Source organism: Pan troglodytes, chromosome 9, assembly GCF_028858775.2.
Source record: "Pan troglodytes isolate AG18354 chromosome 9, NHGRI_mPanTro3-v2.0_pri, whole genome shotgun sequence".
Classification (NCBI taxonomy): domain Eukaryota; kingdom Metazoa; phylum Chordata; class Mammalia; order Primates; family Hominidae; genus Pan; species Pan troglodytes.
In genome coordinates this window covers 126,403,243-126,416,207 of record NC_072407.2, presented here as the reverse complement: position 1 = coordinate 126,416,207, position 12,965 = coordinate 126,403,243, and the positions used below count along the sequence as shown (strand labels likewise).

At 41.3% G+C, this 12,965-nt stretch overlaps 1 pseudogene; it reads right to left on the bottom strand.

The window, feature by feature from the left end:
* Positions 1–10,244: 10,244 nt before the first annotated feature.
* LOC107967309 (olfactory receptor 8A1-like) lies at positions 10,245–11,222 on the bottom strand (annotated as a pseudogene).
* Between the last annotated feature and the right edge of the window lie 1,743 nt (positions 11,223–12,965).

Below are 12,965 nucleotides of genomic sequence, written 5' to 3'. Positions count from 1 at the left end.
TCTCTGGGAAAGAGAAGCAGGAACAGGTGTTTGAATTTTGTGAAAACTTACTTGAAGCTATTGTGCATAAAAGTCTGATAAGAGGCCAACCACGGTGGCTCATGCCTATAATCTCAGCACTTTGGGAGGGTGAGGTGGGCGGATCACTTGAGGTCAGGAGTTCGAGACCAGCCTGGCCAACACGGCGAACCCCGTCTCTACTAAAAAATACAAAAAAAAATTAGCCAAGCATGGTAGCGCATGCTGTAATCTCAGCTACTGGGGAGGCTGAGGCAGCTGAAGTGCTTGAACCTGGAGGGTGGAGGTTGCAGTGAGCCGAGATTGTACCACTGCATTCCAGCCTGGGTGACAGAGTGAGACTCCATCTCAAAAAAAAAAAAAAAAAAAATAAGTAAATAAATAAATAAATAAATAAATAAAATGTGATGGGGGACATAGGAGGAACACTGAAAGGATGTGGTACAGCTCCCAACTGACAGGTGTTTTTAGGTTTGCTGTTGTGATGTTAGTGAAACCCACATCCCCAAATCCAAACTGCATTGCATTTGAATTGTCTGTCTCTTGAGCTTTTCCTTTGTTTGGTATACTTATCTATATTTTTAGTTTCTATTTGTTGAGTAAAGTTTTGGTTTTTCCCATTGGAATCAATTATTCCCCCTTAGAATGGAAAAGAAGCCTGTTTTACCGTTAGCGATATCCTTGCTTCCTCCGTCTTTGCTCTTCCCATTTAGAGCTGCAACCACGACTCCGTCCCACTTACCCTGGCCCTGTTCCATTTCTGACGAAAACTAGCAGTTTTCAACAGATCCCGCCCCCCTGGAGGACTTGGATGTCTTCTTGCTGTTCCCGGCCTCCCGTTCCATATGCCTGAGATAGTTGGGTGGCCTACATTTTATCATTTTACTTGTCCTATCCATTTGGGCCTCATTTGTAGGGTTGTGTTTCTGACTGTGCTGATTGTCCTCTGTTCGACATTCAAATGCAGTCTCTGCACTTATCTGTCCTGCACTGTCCCCTGGGAGTCTGGCTGATCTGAACTGCATTAGCAGACTTTCTTGCCCTTTGTCTTAGTGAACAATGCAGGGGAAAAAAAAGCAAGGCAGGATATTTATTCCTCCGTCCTCTTCCTGTGGGAGTGCTGTGGACCGCATCCATCCACCAGGAGTCACATTCATGCCAAGTGAGGCCCTCCCACACAGCTCTCTCCTTGTCCACTTCAGCCTACACATCGTAATGGTGCCTCCTTTACTAGCCCTGCACTAACCCTGTGATTTTCCTACATCCCACTGACAACACTGTAAACCATATGGGTTTATTCTGTTCTGTAGATTCTGCACCAGAGAGCTGAGCTGGTGAACCAAAAGATCCATTTTCCAAGCTCTTGTCTGGCCAGTGTGGGTATACTCGCCTACTTTACCAGGCTGTAGGATACAGGCACAAAGGAAAGATGAAGATTATGATCAGCAGTTACATATCTCTCTTCTCTGCTTGCTCATGGACAGAATGGTGGAGTAGAGTTTCTTGTCCATGCTCTAAATTCAGGAATCTCATCCTAAGTTGGAAGTGCTGGTGAATTGCTTCAGAGCAGTGTTTCTCTTTCTCAAAGTTATCTACGGTGCAAGCAGGCTTGTAATATAGCTCCCAGAGACATCCCAAATAGGGTAGGATGTCTCTGAAGTGTTTTTGATTTGAGAAACATTTTGTTAAGCTATCTAAAAAAATTATACCCAAATATCCTGAGCTCCCAGATCGCAGTTCACATCACTAACTAGTACAGGAAAATAGATGGATTGAGGGGAAGCTATGTTTTTAAACTTTCTATTTACTTCTTTGGGGCTTTAAAAAATTAGATATTTTGCACTCAAACACAAGGAGATTTGAGTTATATTTATGGAATGTTGGGAACAAGATTTTACCTGTGGCTATGCATATATGTGAGATACATGTTTCTATGTTGGTCCATAAGAGGAAATATGACTTCGTGCAAATAAATCCTGTGAAGGGGCTGATCTTTGGTTTAAAGCAGATGATTCCATTCCTCTTTGAGTGGAAACCTATCTTTCCATGCCCTAGGGGAGCACAGAATGAAAATAATTCTTTCTTGCTCACATTTCCTTCCTTACTCGTTCTAAAGGGGTTGTTATGCTCCTGACTGCTAGGACTGGGAGACCAAACTGAGCATGTGATATGCTCTCGCCCAATTTGTAGGGAAGTGATTGTGGCTGGGTTTGTAAAATTACTCTGTGGCGTCAGAAGGCATTAGAGAATTCTATTGTAGTTGCAGATCCAAGCTCTGCCTTCCAATCAACTTTTACCCACATTAAATCACCTCTTTTGATCTCCTTTTGACTACTGTATCTTCTTTCTCCATTAGTTCTCCCCTCAGAGTGCTGAATGGAGACTGATTGTCCCTGTTACCATTCCTCTCACCCAAATATTCTATCGACCTCTTTATACACTCAGTGATTCATCCCCTAATATCACTTGCTTTTCCCCAAATGTGTAGGGTTTGGGACTCTGGTCATTCCTCTGCCTGGAAAGGTCTGCCCTCTCCTCTACTGGTCAGCTTCTACCTATCATTCAGGACTCATAGCAATATGTTCCCAGCATAACATAAACCTGACCATGTATTTCTATAGTAACAATGCTGTTATGAGACATGGTGTCTGATGGGAAATTTAGCGTCAAATAAAAATATGATCAATGATCTGTCCTAAAAGCAAAAAGATACATCATATACAATAAGCAATAATTATTTTATAATCAAAATCAGATCTCCAATTTTATAAAATGAACAATAAACTACTTCCTGTATTGATTACATAGGGCACCTCAATAGTTATTAACCTGTAAATCATAGCCCATGAAAAATAGATCTTTGTCATAACATAGACCATTTAAAATCTAAATGCCAAGTATATTCATTTTAATTAAACATTAAATTAATAACTATGTCATTAGATTTAATAATCATTAACAAATTTGGTGGATTAACTGATGGCTATTATTTTACAAAACTGTCCAGAAAATGTTCAGTTGATATATATGTATATTCAATATATTACCTCTGTGTAGCAAATGAACTCTTTTTATGTTTATTCTATCATCATGAAAGCATCAAAGTTTGACTTACTCTTTTGATTTTATTTTTAAGCTTGGGGGTACATGTGCAGGATGTGCAGGTTTGTTACATAGGTAAATGTGTGTCATGGTGGTTTGCTGCACCTATTAATCCATTACCTAGGTATTAAACCAAGCATGCATTAGCTCTTTTCCCTTATGCTTCGATAAAAGACTTACTCTTTTAAGAAATACCCATTGTTATCAACAGCAGATGGATAAATTACATATTTATACTTAGTGTAAGTGCAGCAATAAGAAGGAATGTTCTACTGCATCACCCAACATGGAGGATGCTCACAGACATAAGGAATCAGGCATAAAAAGCTATGTATTAAATGGCTCCATTTATATTAAGTTCAAGGACAGGGAAAAGTAATTGTACATGATAGAAGACAGAAAAGACTGGGAAGGGGATGAAGGAATCTTCTGATGTGTTGGAAACATTCTGTACCTTGAGCTGGATAGACATTGATTTGGACACTGGAAATTCCTGCATTTTACCTTTTTTGTTCCTACATTTTATTCCTGCATTACATACAATCTAGAGTGCAGGAGTGTATGTATGCATATCTTACAATGATAAAGGGCTTAAGAATCCCACCAAGAATTTTAGGTGTGATCAGATGAAGAAGGGCGGTCTTCAGAATCTGATCTTTTCATCCACTTTTTTCCCTCAAACTCTGTCAAAAGCAGCCTGGAAGGTTTAAATACATCCAAACAGAGCACAGTTTTTGTTTGTGTGTGTGTGTGGGAAGCAAAAGGAGGGTCTGTCACCCCGTCACTAAGGTGATGATGTATGGGGTTCATGGGAAATCACTGGGGCATGAGAGAGCTGCTGCACAGCCTGGACACTGGCCTCCTCCCACCCCTTCCTCAGCCCTGTGCCAGGCCAGCTTCCGCTGTAACCAGTCAGGGTTCTTAGGTGCAAACAACTGTATATGACGCTGGTTAACTTGCGCAAGAGGAGAGTTTATTGGAAGGAAATGGGCTATTGGAAAGAACTAGGTTTGAGAACAGGCAGGATTCAGGAGAAGGCAGACAGCTGGAAACACAGCCAAGTCACACCGCAAACTGTCAGGATGCTGACGGGCACAACCAACACCACCTCCACAGGCAGCTGAGCACTGCTGGCAGCAGTCCCATCCCCAAATCTCACCACACTCCAGAGCTGTTGCTGGAACATGTTGCCTCTGCCTTCTCCATTATGAACTCTGCATTTCTTCAGAGACATGGTCATGAGTGGAATCACCCAAGTGGCTGAGGCTGGGTCATGTGTTCGATGGTGGCCGCTTCCATCACGTGGAATCAATATTTAAAGTCTCACTTGACTATGCCTGTCTCAAAGTCCAGGTACAGAGGGAGGCTCGCTTTTCCTTCCTCAATCTATGTAGGGCTATCTTTCTCAGTGTTGGCTTTTGTTTGAGAGTCTACGTCTCCCTTGGGAGACTGACACTGCCAATGCCTTTGACTTTGCATAAGAAATCCTACTACCTAGCAGCGTTCATCATTGTTCTCACAGTAAATGAGGGAGTCAGAGTTTGAAGTAGCTTGGACTGGCCTTAAAACCTATATTTTTGCACTGAATGATATTGCTGTATCATTTTAATTTCTCTGAGAACAAGAGAACTAATTATTGCCTGGATCCCACCTTATAACCACAACCTACTAATCAGTTGTAATTTTAATCTGTTATAAGTTTGGTTATATTACAGCCTGGTATACTGATAATAGCGTACTATTCTCAGATATAGTAGGCATGAGTTTGTAGCTCTGCTCTTTTACTAACCAGATGTATTGGAGCTAATTATTTTACTATATTAAACTCAGTTTAGTTCCTTGTAAAATAGGAATAATGCCAGTCTCATATGGCTGTTATATTAATGTATGTAATTTATGGAAAGCACTTTTCTTAGTGTCAGATACTTCTTTTCAGTTGATTTCCTTCCTTTCTAAAGGAAATATGAAGTTTTATATTCGAAATTAAATTTAGTAAAATTTATTTTTGAAGTACTATATAATAGGTAAGAACATAAAAGGAAGCCACTTCTTGAGTTGCACACCAGTGACAGGTAAGTTCTCTTTTCCCATTTAACAGACAGAGTAACTGATGCTTAGAGACATTCGGTAACTTGCTACTTACAGCTAACATTCCAGAAAAGTTGTGGAAATATTATCATATGCTTTTTCTTTTTTCTTTTTCCTCCCTTCTCATAGAAACACTTTTGCAATTTTTCTGCCCTTCCCAAGCCTGGCAGAAGTCTTAAAGTTTACTCCGTGGGGAGTTTGAATCAGAGGACCCCTGGACTCTGGATACAAGGCACAGTTGAGGGTAAAGGGACTGAGCTCAAAAGACAGGGATTATGTGAAATTCTTGGAGTTAATCACTGAACTCTCTTAATATGGCTGGCATCATTATTAAGGCCACTCTCTCTCCACCCCATAAATTAGGAGACTGTGGTCTCCTTTCTGGGGAGACTTACCAGCCTATAAGGAAAGACCTAGAGATACTGAAATTGGTGTTCCTCCAAAAAATAGCCCACATGAACCATGATGAGTGACATCCTTCAGTTTCCATGCATGACACAAGCCCACTGAGTGGCTATCAACGTCTATAGTCATTTCCCAGAAGGAGAAATTAGAGAAAACTAATGATATTCTTAGTTTTGAGAAAACATTTAGGGATCATTGAGCATTTGAAGAAAGATTACAAGATGAATAAAAGAAACTCGAAGCAGAGAATGTTATGTGCATTTACTGTCTATCTAATGGCATGAGAATCTTGAGACTGCTGATCTAATGTGGCAGACCGAACTTATCTTGTCTTGACCAGTCTGATCATGTTTGTGGTCACTGGGAAGTTCCTACATGGGATGACCATGAAGGTAGCCTGCCTGTTACTGAAGTTACTGGGAAAGAACTCCTGATAGGAAGCTCTGGAACAAGAACACTCTTTTCCATCAGCGCTCTGCAGGAATGGAGAATGAGAGCTGCAACACAACCAATAAGGAATTTTCTGGAGACCATGCTTCACTTCTTTAGAAACTTTTGCATCTGGCAGGCACTGTCTGCCACCTCCTGTGCCCAGGTTTTCTGGTGGGGCTCTGCTGAGCCATGGAAAGAATGGGAACAGCACTCTGCCATCTGCCCCAGGCCAGCCAAATGCACTGACTCTGGATTCGGCTCTGGGAATTCTTCTCCTTCCACACAGCTACTGAACCAGACAGGCCAGCCGTGGGTGGCATCAGCTAACCTGCATTTTGGCATCAGGTTCTTATAGTTTTGATGTTGATATCTACCCTGGGATAGGTGACATCTTTTAGAGGATTTATGGCCTGGATTTTGAGCCTAGATGCAGGCTGGGGGTGGTCTTGAAGGAAAGGAGAAGGAGCAGGAAGAAAGCCTTTGGGATTGGTTTCCCATTATCATTTCCCACAAGGAGAAATTACAGGAGCTGATGCATTCCTCATTTTGTGGTGAAAAAACAGGTGACATGAGGTTGGGGCTCCCTCCATGGATAATTCAGTATGCAAATCACATCACAAGAAAAAAGAGGGCCAGGTCTCCCAGCTCGCTGTTGTTCCACATTCTCTCTCTCTCTTTTTTAAGAGTTTGTTTTTTTTCAGAACAGTTTTAGGTCACAGCTAAATTGAGAGGGAAGTGAAGAGAGTTCCCACATACCCCCTACCCCAACACATGCACAGCCTCCCCCACTATCATCATTCCCCAACAGAGTGGTAGGTACATTTGTCACAAAATTGATGAAGCTGCACTGACACAACATTATCATCCAGAATCTGTAATTTACAGCAGGGCTCACTGCCTGTAGTACATTCTGTGGGTTTGGACAAACATATGATGACATGTATCCACCATTATAGTATCATACAGAGTAGTTTCACTGCTCTAAGAATCATCTGTGCTGTGCCATATTCTCTGTAGTAAGATTTTGTAGTGGATGAACAAGTTGAGAGCTCCAAATTATACATGTAATAATGGTTTGGATGGGGTTTATAAGGAGATGGAAAGGCAACTAGAGAAGAAACAGAAATAACATTTATTCAGCACATATTATGTGCCAGGCAGTGTTGGGCACCAATCATGTGTAATTAGAGCTTTGGAGGTGGGGAACAGAAAGCCACTCAGAGAGAATAATGCTTTGCTTAAGAACTTTTGAAGCTCTGGGCCCTGAAAAGATTATTGTGGCCCAAATTCCAAGATCCATATGATTTAAAATGTTATTTTTCAAGGTAATAAAAAACAAATCTGAAGATAAAATACCTTATTTCTAGGTCTTTCATTGAATATTATGGAAACGAAAATAATTCATGTTAACTTTCTCACAGTTTTTTGGTCCCTTCTTTTTTGGTCTCCAAAATACTTGTTTCAGACAAAGATTTTTTGAACCGTGGGTTATAATTCAAAAGTGGACCACTAGGGACATCAGGGCATCAGCAACAAGGGGAAGCCTGCTGCTAGGAACATGACTGTCAGATCCAGGGGCCACTCCTGGCTCAGCCCCTGGAGGTGGCACCTGTGTGGTAAGGCAGCAGGGCATCTGAGAGTGTGTGCTCTGCAATTGCATGTGTAAGGAACATATTGCTGAGTGTGTGGCGTGCAGAGCCAGTCGGTTGCAAGCCCAGGATAGGCAGAATGAGGATGCAACAGCTTCAGGCAGCTGGCTCTGGGGAGAGGATGTTGGCAATTCCAGTCTTGGGAGGATCAGTGCTAAGAGCACGAGACAATTCTCCAAATACAGCAGTCCTCCCTTATCAGCAGGGGATACCTTCCCAGACTTCATGCCTGAAACCATGAATAGCTTTTTTCTATACCTACATACCTATAATAAAGTTTAATTTGTAAATTAAGCACAGCAAGAGACAAACAACAATAACAACTAATAAAATAGAACAATTGTAACAATATGCTTTAATAAAAGCCATGTGAATGTCTCTCTGTCTCAAATTATCTTATTGTGCTGGACTCACCTATTTTCTGACCATGGTTGACTGTGGGTAACTGAAAGCAAAGCCATGGGGATAAGAAGGGACTACAGTATCTTGCCATGCTGTGGGCCAGAACACTGATAATGATAGGGAGGTTTGCTCGAGTACGTCGCTGGAGGAGGATGCAGACGCTGGCTTCACCGGGGACTGGTGCCAGGATGCTCTCCCTGGGCTGGCCCTGAATAGGTGGAGCCCTGTGGTTTTATGCTGCCCTCTCATTACCGAGGTGTGGGAGGTGGTGGGGAAGGGGAGGGCTTTGGGGCCAGGCCACCCATTTAATTGGAATGTGTGTGGAATTTGGTTTGAGTTTTTAAAAAATGCATTGAAGGCCTTCATTTTGTTTTTTGGGGGTGAAATTGGAGACACAAGACTCAGCTAGGATTGCTTCCCTTCATGGAACTCTTTGTCCCAGGGATGTTTAGCTCTGGGCCCTGATTAATTCCTCCAAACTGCCTTGCATTTGGTACAAACTTTATTTCTGTGACCCCAATCTTTTTCCAAAGTGTTTCAATATCATTGTTAGAATTTTCTTTTATACCCATAAGTCTTCTGGAAAAGTTAGGAGAGGCTTGGCCAGGTAGAATATTGAAAAGATGATGAAGTTTGAAATTTAAAGGCAAAAGATCTCTACTTGAGTTAAAGAAGTTACATATGCGCCCCAGCTTCCTTTTATGTAAAATAGAAAAATAATACACTCTTCCAGGATTGTGAAGATTGATTAAAATATGGCATGAATTGATTTTAAAATATATCGTACAGTACAAGGGTCAACTCTTGCTTTCAATGTGGGCCACACCAGTGTCAACCTGTAGGTTTTGGACTTAGTGGGTCAGGGTGATAGGGTAGGCAGAAGTATGTAGAAATACATCCTAGAGGGCAGGAAGACAATTATTTACGCAGGACACAAGATTTTGCAGTGAAGTGTATTCCTGCCCTGATCATACGGAAGAAACTCTCTCTAAAGGGAGGAAGTTGTGGGCAGACAGTGGAAGGAAAAGATCTGAAGCTATTTTTAAGGAGCTATTGAAATTTGAAGTACACGTTTATGGCAAAACCAACAAGCTCAGAGGAAATGGATTACCAATTGGCTAAGAATTTGGTAAGTAGAGTAAGACGATTTGGATTTGCTTCCTGGGGCTATCACTTCTGTAAATGCCAGAAAATTACCAATCTCTGTAAATATTAGTTTCCTCATTTGTAAAATTAGTTAGTAACAGAATCTATTTCATTAAGAAATGAGTTAAAGCATATAAACAGTAACATCTGGCTTGAATTAAGCATCCAATACATGTTAACCATTCATATCATTACTATGAATTTTAAAAAGCTCAGCTCTTATTTATTATTAGCACATGTCAAAATTACATTTCATTTATTAATGAGGCAGCCACCAGGAAGACAAAGAAGCTAGTTCTAAGAGCATTTAAGGTATGAGGACATACCTACAAGATTTTATATATGTATCTACAAAATCAAACACATACATGCACATAGTTAGAAAATCATGCTGAAATAAGATCGCTTGTTAGATATGTGAATGGTTAACGTCCTACAGAGCAGTACAACCATACTCCTTTTAGAGTTAACTCTATTGAACTATACAAATTATAATGACTTACCAATTTATGCAAAACTGTTACCTTATAAAGTTGTAAAATGTCTTGCCCTTTATCAGTTGAAATATCACAGGACATTTGACTGAAGAGTTTCAGATTAAAGTCAAACAGATATTTTAGAAAGTGATCTAGCTTGATATTCAAGAATCAATGATCTCATTTACATTTTTCCGTATGGGGGTAAAATTTTATTTAACATCATTCAAGGAATTTTTTGAAGATACTGAGCAGAAATGAGATACTAAAGATACCGAGATACAGAGATACTAGAAGATACTGAGTGGAAATGAGATAACTGATGATAGGAGATAAGGAAATACTGAAGGGAAAGAAGGAAAAGGAAGGACTGATTAAGGTGAAGGGCTGGGGTGGGTGGCTGGGGTCATTATATCTAAGGAACATTTGGTCAGAACCAGGGTAGAGAGCAGACTGAGAAAAAGTAATTTACTTCTGGACTGCCAGGAGTGAAGTATGACTACTAGAAAATTGGAAGGAAAGTCACTTATGGTTTTGTTAATCTCCAGAAAGCTTCTTTCCTATATTGATACCGTATTGGGTTGATCAGCAACTCAAGATAATTACATCTGCAACAAAACTTACTCCTTAGTGTTTTCTGCATGGCAGCTTTTACATCCTTGTTTTTCAGGCTGTACATTAGGGGATTCGGCACGTAGATTGCTGTAGTGTAGAACACAGAGGCCACATTCTCTTGGGCCAGGGAACTGGTTATGGCAGGTTTTAAGTACCTGAATGCAGTCTATCCGTGGAACATCCCTATAGCTGCAAGGTGGAAGCTGCAGGTGCTGAAGAGAATGAAGGTGTAAGAAACAAGAACTGTTAAGATCATGATTCTCAGGTTGAATCTAGCAAAAAAGAAGACTGCCATCTCAACATCATAGGCACTAGATCAGGAGAGTTTCATGAGAGGGAGAATGTCACAGAAGCAGTGACTGGTGAGGAGTTCACAATAGGGCAGTTTTAATATGAGCCCAGTCTCTATTGTGGAGACAACGAGTCCCATGGTGTAGACCACAGCCACCATCAGGGAGCAGGTGACATGAGACATGATGACGTTGCAAAGCAAAGGGCAACAGATGGCAACATAGTGGTCACAGGCCTTCACCATCAGCATGTAACACCCAGCAATGACAAAAACCAGGAAAAAGTAGAACTATGACATGTACCCTACATAAGAGATAATGTTCTTCTTTGACACAAAGTTCACCAGCATCTTAGGGTTAGTAATGGAGGAACAGCAGAGATCCAAGAGTGACAGATTGCTGAAGAAGTAGTACATGGGGGTGTGAAGCTGAGAGTTCAGACAAATTAGAGTGATCATGCCCAGGTTCCCCACCATTGTGACCATATGGATATCAAGGAAAATGAGGAAGTGAAAGAGCTGGAGATCTGGCTGCTTCGTTAATCCCCTGAGACTGAACTCTGTCACTATAGAATGACTTTTGACAGTCATTCTCCTCTGGGTGGGATGTTTGTAGGAATGGAAAAGAAGAGCCCTGTGAAAGGTCATACCTGAATTTACTTGTTGAAGCCAAGCAGGAACATCTGCCCTTGCTTGAGCAGTCCTGGACTCATTCCTGTTCCTTCTCTTTTCTTTCTTTTTTCCCTGTTCTTTTTTTTTAAGACAGAGTTTTGCTCTGTCGCCTGGCTGGAGTGCAGTGGCGTGATCTTGGCTCACTGCAACCTCCACCTTCTGGGTTCAAGTGATTCTTCTGCCTCAGCCTCCCAAGTAGCTGGGATTACAGGCGCATGCCTCCACGCCTAGCTAATTTTTGTATTTTTAGTAGAGACGGGGTTTCACCATGTTGGCCAGTATGGTCTCAATCTCTTGACCTCATGATCCACCCACCTCGGCCTCCCAAAGTGCTGGAATTACAGGTGTAAGCCACCGAGCCGACCCTTCCTTCTCCTTTCAGTTGAACCAACCAGAGTCTTCTTGATTTCAGAAACTAAGAACCTGAGAGGAAAAAGGGCCAAGACCTGAAGCTTTTACCACCTACAACAGTGACTCTCAACCTTAGTTGCCCATTGGAACTGTGTTCAGAATTGGTTCCTTCTGGTGGGTTCTTGGTCTGGTTGACTTCACGAATGAAGCCACAGACGCTCGCTGTGAGTGTTACAGTTCTTAAAGATGGCGTGTCTGGAGTTTGTTCTTTCAAATGTTCAGATGTGTCCAGAGTTTCTTCCTTCTGGTGGGTTCATGGTCTTACTTGACTTCAGGAGTAACACCGCAGACCTTCACAGTCAGTGTTACAGCTCACAAAGGCAGTGTGGACCCAAAGAGTGAGCAGCAGCAAGACTTACCATGAAGAGCAAAAGAATAAAGCTTCCACAGCATGGAAGGTAACCCCATCGGGTTGCCACTGGGGCTCAGGCGGCCAGGTTTTATTCCCTTATTTGGCCCCACCCACATCCTGCTGATTGGTCCATTTTACAGAGCGCTGATTGGTCAATTTTACAGTGCTGATTGGTCCATTTTACAGAGTGCTGATTGGTCCGTTTTTACAGAGTGCTGATTGGTGCGTTTACAAACCTTTAGCTAGACATAGAGTGCTGATTGGTGCATTTACAATCCTTTAGCTAGAAGGAAAAGTTCTCCAAGTCCCCACCCAACCCAGAAACCCAGCCAGCTTCACCTCTCAGAACCATCTGAGGAACTTTAAACACTACTGCTGCCAAGGTGCATCTCAAACTTTCTGATTTAATGGGTTTGTAGTATGGCCTGAGAATCAGGATTTATAAAGAGCTTCAGGTGACTCTACTGTGCAGCCATGTTGAGAACTTTCGGGCTACAATTTGATCAAATAGTGTAAGAGGTGAAAACCAGCCTATTTCATTAGTTGAGTTTGCTGATGTAACTTACTTCAGAAATTAATTCTCTCTTTTCATCTGGGCAATCCTGAAATGCATGCCAGGGTATAAAAAATATGGCTCTGCAATCTGAAATTCAGGTAATGGTAGCGTGGCATGGTTGATAGAGACTGGTATTTATATTTAAATAACTAGCCCTTGAATCTCAGTTTTAACTTTTGCAGAGTAACAAGTCAATTTCCTTAGTTGTAAAGTAAAGAGAAATCATAAATTTAAGGTTGTTTTAAGGATTGTTTAAGATAATAAATATGGAAATATTTTTCAATTTTTAGTATAATTTTTAAATGTGGATTGTCATTCAGGCATTGGGTTTTATTTTCGACTTTTACCTGGA